Genomic DNA, 7,926 nt, shown 5'->3' on the forward strand with positions numbered 1-7,926 from the left:
CGGACCGGGCCGGGCGCCGCGGCCCCTTCCCTTCCCCGCCCCGCCGGCACTCACGGCGCAGCCCGCGGCGTTCACCGCTCCCCGCCAGCCGCCTCCATCTTCCCGACGGGGACAATAACCACCTGCCCGGCCCCGCTCCCCGGCCGAGCCCAGGCAGGAGGCAGCTCCTTCGGCAGGGCTGGAGGACCCGGCCGCCCCCCGCAAGGCTCGGGATCACCCCGGGAGCCTCCTCTCAGGTCGCCCCAGCTTGCGACACCTCCGTTTCTCATCCCCCGCACAGAGGCAGGAGTGAGGTCCCCTGTCCCTCGAGAGGGCTGGGAGGGGATGGACACCATCTGTCCAGGGCTGGGCAGGGGGAACGGAATAAACGGCTGAAGAGGGGGAGCAGATGGCATCCCACAGCGTGGGTCTTCTGCTCTTTGTTTTTTGTTGTTTTTTGTTTTGTTTTTTTTTTAATAGTCCAGGGGAATCTTTGGTAATCATCTCGCCAAGGAGATGGAAAAAAACCCAGCTCAGCCTCTGGCCATTCGCTGTGGTCGCATCTTGGCAAGTCTGCCATGAGAACCTGGAAGAAAACAAATGGGAACTTTTTCAATATTAGTCTGTGCTGTAGACTGAGATGACTTCTAGCAGGTCCATCCTTTTTGGTTGGGGTTTTTTGGAGGGGAGGGTTGGGGGGGGGAAGTTTGTAGCAAAACCTTTCCTGCAGCACCTCTTTTCTGTAAGTGAATTAATTTTAAGGGTGTTCAGTACATACAGCCTCTGTATGAAAATATACTGTGACTGTCGTTTCTTCTTATACTGAACCTGGCAAGGGTAAAGATGCATTTCTGCTCTTTGCCACTCCAGAGAATCCATCCTGAAATAATTTACTTTATGGTTTATTATTCACGCCAATAAAGACTGCTTGATTCATTAAGGGCCTGGGAATTGATTTTTAGCTGAAAGTATTGTAAACTGAACACAGTTACTGGTGATATACAGTTAGCATTAATAATTTTCAATGCAGCAGCGTATGTTGATTTTTCCTTTGGGCCTTTTTATACCATCCTGATTTTACAATAATCAATTTGGAGATGACCATCCATATTAATCAATGACTGGCCATGTTAATGCCCAGAGTCCTTTACATAGTCACAGCTGCCTGCACACACAGAAAATGCTCTCCTGTTAAGCATGAAAGCTTAAGTATCATCCCAGGGAATACATACATGGAGCAGAAAATATACATGGAGTCTTTTTCAAATCATTTTGCATAATTGATCCTCTGTTCCTGTAACCATGCTATTACAGCAGCTACCAGCCGGGCTAGTTTGCAGTGGTGGGGGAGAGGTTAATCTTATGATCCTACAAAGGTCTTGCTAGTCTGTGTATTAGCCAGACATGCAAAAGACAGAATTCAGGTTCTATAAATAAATGTAGATCGGAAATTGATGTCTTCTGTTCTTAATTCTACAAGTAAAGTTCTTCTAAGTATTCTTTGTAACTTTGGAAATCTACACAGCACCATGTTAATGAGCTATGTGAGTAACTAAGTCTACAGGGTTTTTTACTGTTAGATATTATATTCTGACATAGTCTAGAGGCTCCCCTCAAAGACTGGGCTTTCTTTTGTGAGGTCGTATATACAAATTATTAAATAAACAGCCTTTTTGAGTTTATGAACAATAAGTCTACAATTCAGTGCATAGATATACTACTGCATTGAACACAAACATGGACATGGATTTAGTCCTGTGCATGCACAACCCAAGTCAGGATTAGGGCTGTGGGAAGTGAAGACACATGCTGCTTTATCAACCTACAATCCAAAGGTTGATCTTCAGAGATGCCTTCATGTGCCAGAGGTAAACATCACACCTACCAGAGATGGTTTAACTGAATCCAGAAGAGAAGGTTCCAGATTCAGCTAATCACATCGTTCAGTCTGAAAGTCATAGAGAGATGTAAGGCAACAGTACAGAAAATTGGCTAGGATTCTTTCTTCGTTACAGGCAATAAAACAGTGTGTCTTAAGCTGGCAGCCACAGGGTACTTGCTGTCAGTGCCCACTGAGCACTGGTACACAGACCTTGACCTTCCATCTACTGACAGTTGTTTTTTCCTGCAAGGAACATCTCCCTTTCAATTATTAGCAACTTGCTATTCAGTGTGCAGTGGTAAATACATGTCATAATGTGAGAATACATGGAACTTTAAAAACATAGTGCTACAATACAGACTACATTATCACTCAATAATAACCTAGGTACCCATTAGGCTCAGAGAGTGGTTACACAAAGATTGTGTCTCATTGACAATGGGAGTGAAGGAAACAGAGTAAGAATTAGCAGTTCAAGGTAAGAAAATGACCCAGAAAGTACCCTGCAATACCAACACTAACATCAACTGAGTTATCGGATCATTGCTATAAGGCAACCTGCGCTACACCTCTATATGATTAGATCAGGGTTATGAAATTTCTTGGCAGATAAGAAGACAGACCACGTGAATGCTTTTTATTCAGGAGCTGGATTGCATTATATAGCCGAGTTTTTGCTGGGCTATTTGAATTTGTTCCATGTACCAGATCAGGCATGCAGATAACTGGGGACTTCTAGTTTCTAGCACGACTGGGCTGTGCAGTTGTATGTTTTAATTTTGGCTTTGAAAAATACTTGGTATGCAACCCTTGGTGAAGCCACATAGCTTTTGAAAATCCAAGTGCTTCTTAGTGCCTATGACAGCATCAAGATACTGTGGTGCCCACAATTTCCTCTGCAATCTGCAAGGATGGTGTTATTACTCATCCATTTCACTAGGATATAAGTAGTTCTCACCATAATGTCTTTAAACCTCCCAAACTCCTTGGAGAAAAAGGCACATAGAGTAGTTTTTCCTCCTGCTTTTGGGGCCTATCTGTTGAAAGAATGGGTCGAGTTGCACCAGACCTGCACTCAACAGCTGATATTAATTACTGGAATTACACTGTTTTCCATGTCTGTTTTATCTGGAGGAAGACTATTCACACATGTGAAAGCAGTAGCACACAACTTATCAAAGCAAAATGATCTGTGCATTGAGGGATATTTGCACCCACTCTTTGTTCTATTGCTCTAGAAACCTATTCCGGATATTTCTTGATTGGCAGGACAGGCCCAAAGGATATAAACTAAAATACTGTTTTTATACCCATTTTGCCACATGGCCAATCAGCTTCTATCAATGATTTTCAGTCTCACAAGATAAAATATACTCCAGGAGCTATTTTGTGTCATCTCACTGGATGTAAGAATCACAGAGAACTCAGCTTTGTTGCTCTTAAAATATTAAACTCACATCCATGTCCAGATCCCTTTCCTAATGGACTATAACATTCAGTTTATTTCTTTTCTTATGTATATTCTGACTTCTGTGGAGTCACGCTAAAGATAAACCTGACCCAGTGTCTCATACGCTACATCTACCTTTTTTTACCTCTTTTTGAGGCATTTGCAGACCAGTTCAGCAAATTTCCTGTTTCAGAACAGAAGAGAAGATGAGGAAGCATTTCACTATGTTGTTCTTCAAAGAAAAGCTCTATATTTGAAGATCAAAAATTAAGGGCTGCTTTTCTTTCAGATAGCTTTTCCAACCAATAGGAACACTAGAGAGAAACTTCTTTCTAAGCAACTGATACCACAAGAGATCAATGATGTTACTATGGTATCACTGCTACTGTAGCAGCATTTAAGTACCTATAAAATAGATGCTTAAATTGTTTCTATCTCTATAGGCAGCTTTACATAGTCATGTAAATTTAAGAGGCTAATTTTAATTATGTTTTTAAACTATTTATCAGCTGTATAACGCATTCTATAATGATACAGACAGTGACAATCCTAGCCCTGATTCTTTGTGGAACTTACATTCTAACCTCTGCTTGTAAACATTCAATTTAAATTCTTACCTGTGTTTATAAACATTTTTAAGGAACCCAAAGGACCAGGAGTGTCTACTTCATGACCCACTGTTCTGAACATTCATTCACAGCTCTACCTGCAGTCAACGGAAACAGTTTGCAGATAATTAGGAGAATCGCCATCTAATTGTATTCCATATTTTTGCCTCTTTTTTTCTCTGAGGACTAGATGTGTTATTTTTGCAAGGGCAAGGAATGAGGGACAGAATCCAGCACTCAAGTGTCTATTTCTAATTATGCTAACTAAACTGAGAGTTCTATTTGCATGAGGTGACAAAATCAGTGTACAAAACTGTCATTATGTTGATAGCCATACATAGAAACACACATAGTTATGCCCACATGCATTTTTAGGGATTCGCATTGAAGTACATCCAGAAATATTTATAGCACTTGGGGGGGAATCTCTCATCCTCCTTGTTTTTCTTTGCTCACATCTTAAGTTTTTCTACCAAGGCAGAAAGAAAGAGATTTTTCCTGTCCACTCCAGTTTATAAAATTCCTTTTTATTTTACATTACACTTTTTCAGTATTTCCCACGAAGGATGATCACATAGTTACATAGTTGTTTTTCCTCCTATAACTGCCACATGCTGCTGCGTAAGTCATAGGTGGGAGGTATTATAGAATCAAAAGGCCTGTTTGCTGCTAACCTTGCAGGAGAGAAAATGGAAGGCTTTAGGAGTGATTCTGAGTGCCTGCAGTTCTCTTTTTCATCAACGGGAGGTGTAGGTTTCTAAAGCTTAAAAACCAAGCCTCACTGCCTCGGATACTCGAGTTTGGGTCTCTCTGGGCTGAGTGATTACAATTGCCGCAGAAGTGTTTAGATAGACTCCACAATATTAATGAGTTCTTGTAGGAGTAACACTGCAGGCATACACTGTGGTCTCCTCTGCTTACAAGCTTCTCTGCAAGACAGGGGAAGCAGGCGCACATTTTGTGCATCTTATAGTTTTACACTAATATTGATCTGCCGAGAAACCTATGTGAAGTTTGCCAATATTTCTGCAGGGTTTTACCACTTCCACTGCTCCTTTTCTTCCTTTCTTGTCTACCTGGAAAGCACCCTGTTAGCTGCCCCTATCCCTCCAGCACACTTTTGCCCTTTGAGAACAACAGTAAGTTAGACCAAGGACCCCCTTGGACTGACACCCCCCACACCCCTGCCCAAGGACCACATTTCCCGAGAACCAAGTATGAGTTTCACAGAAAAATAAAACCAGAGAACATATGAAAGAATACCTGCAAAGAAGTCATGCATGAGCCTTTCTGCTGTACCAGCTCCTTAACTGGCAACATGTACCCTATTTTTCCCCCCATATAGGCTTCAATATCAGCTGTTGACATACTGTACTTTCAAAATTCTTTCACAAACCTTTCTCAGAACAAATGGATTAGTTTAATTTTAGCTTTTCCAGAAAATGGTATAAATCTGAATGTTTATTTCTAGACTGGAGTGGGCTCACTCAGAACAAAATACCCGCTTAGAGTGCTAAGCAGGGAGTGGAAAACAGTACTTGCAGGTTAACATTTCTATTGTTAGAAAAATGTTGATAGCCACAATCAAATATAGTTGCTTTTGTGGAAGTATTAGAGGCAGGTATGGATTCGTGGGGTGGCATGGGGGACAAGAAGGGGAGCAAAGGCAAGTCACTTTATGGAGTAGCTAAGCAGCTACTGCTGTTGTCAGGGAACAGCAAGAGCAGGGCTGCTCCCCAGGGGAAGAGGGGGCAGCAGCCAAGGTATAAATCCCACACCTGACAGAGGTATTGCCAACCAGGGCCCAACCCCATAGCACCCAAGGGAGGCAAGCAGGACAGATCAAAGATAGGGGCTAGGTCCAACAAAAAGTCCACATCATAAGGCAACAGCACAGCAATGAGGCAGGTCCAAGGTCAAGCAGAGATATGAACCCACAGGCCAGGATTAGGATCAGGTCTAGCAACCTCCAGGCACACCTATAGCAATGAGACAGAGCTAAGGAGTCAGCCTACAAGTTGAAGTCAAAATCAAAGGCTCCTTAGGTATGTAGGGCTGCAACAGAGCCAGAAACTAACTCTTCTCCATAATTCATCAGAGATTGCTAGCCCTGGGCTGAGTTTAAACAGAGCTCCTGGGCCAACAGATGTGGGAAGAAGCCCCAGGTGAGGCTGGTCAAGGCCATTAAGGCTTATTAGAACAGCTGTTAAATTATGTGAGTTGATTGCAGTGATGTAGCTGGGCGATCTTTCTCTGTATTGAAATTAGAGCTGTGTGGGTGAACTTCAGGTTACAGCAACCTCTGGGAAAAGGACAATTTTCTTCTTATGGTTCCTCAAAAAGAGCTTCAAAGATCCTCGTGGTCTGAAGTTCCCTGAGCATCAGCTCTGATCCAGGGAGGAAGGTGACACCATTCTTTAAGTCTTTGTTACTCTTCACTGTTCTTTTTGTGGTGACCTCTAACAAGGAGCAGCTATCAAATTATGAAGGAAAAAACAATGTCTTTTTCTCCAGGTTCCTTCAACATAAATGATGAAAATGGCTGCACAGATGCTCAAAGACTTTTGTCCACAGTCTATGCTGAGTTTCTTGAGCTTGTTTCTTGAGATTTACTGGGCAATTTGCTGACAGGAAAAAATAGCATTGACAGCCCTCAAAACAGCCCACATATGCCCTGCAATGGTGTTACCCATGCAGATGGAGCAGCTCCCTTCCCTTCCTTCAGTGTTCTTACCTGCGCACTGATGATGTTTTCAGAGCATTTTCCTTGGGCATCTTCACTGACAGAGTGAGGCAAATCCACCCCTCAGTGTGGTGGTTCCAGTTTCTCTGTACACCCAGGTAGGTATTTTTGCACGGATTACATTTGATGGACATCTGTGAAATCTCCCTTAGAATCATTATAACTAAAAAGTTGCTGTTTAAAACAAAACAGCTTGAAATCTGTTGCAGTTTTTTGTTACTCCTTTCCCCCACCACCCCCAGCTCTCTCTGAGCTGTGAACAAGAGTACTGGGTAGCACGAACTGAGAGGTGTTTGAAATGCAGCATTCTCCATCCTCCTGAGTCACTGCTAGCCATCGGCTTCTTTTCTGAACACTTGTTTTCACTGCTATGCTTTCAAATCAAATATGGCCTCACATTATATTCCTATTAAAAACCCAGCCCTTCTAAAAACCTAAAATCAAACAGTTGCCTCTTTATTGTAGACAAGTGATTTTTAAAAACAAGTTCTAACTATGTAAAATGAAGTGTTTGCTTCTGTAAAACAAACGTAGCAACAACAACATCTAGCGTTTTGCAGCTATAAACAGAAATTGATGCATTTTCCATCCATGTTTGAATGAAGATAAAGCAGCAGAAATGCGGTAGTGCTTTTGCAAGCCTCTGGTTTAATCATACGGACTATTTCTTGCATTCTGGCAATTCCACAAGTGCTGTCCCGGCACAGAGCCCTCCCGTACAGGTGTGTCAACCAACTTCACAGGTACTGTGACCACACTGCACAGGCTTATCGACTGAACTTGTATGGGTGTAAAGACCAAACTGTGCAGGTGTAGTGACCAAACTGTGCAGGTGTGGTAACCAACCATACGGGCACATTGACCAGATCACACCTGTACGTTGGCTGCACTGCATAGTTATAGTGACTGAACCCTACAGGGATAGTGATGGAGCTGTACAGGCTCACGGACAGGTACAGCGACCGAACCAGGCAGGCACACCTACTGGGGCACGCTGACTGGGCCGCGCACGCACACCAGCTGGGCCATACCGGTGTCAACCTGCCACGGGCAGCCCATGGCACTGGGCAGCCCATGGCACCACGCAGCCCTCGAGGCCTGGGGACAGCCTGTGCTCCTCTGGTTTCGGTGGAGCGAGCTGGCCCGTTCGAAGCGTCTCCGGGCACAGACCCTGGCGCCATCCCTGGCCTCAGAGGAGGGGGTTTTGCCACCCACCCACTCTCCCCACAGCCTGCCCGGACTACATCTCTCAGGATGCAGCGCG

Source organism: Haliaeetus leucocephalus, unplaced genomic scaffold (assembly GCF_000737465.1).
Source record: "Haliaeetus leucocephalus isolate CR32 unplaced genomic scaffold, Haliaeetus_leucocephalus-4.0 Scaffold306, whole genome shotgun sequence".
NCBI lineage: Eukaryota > Metazoa > Chordata > Aves > Accipitriformes > Accipitridae > Haliaeetus > Haliaeetus leucocephalus.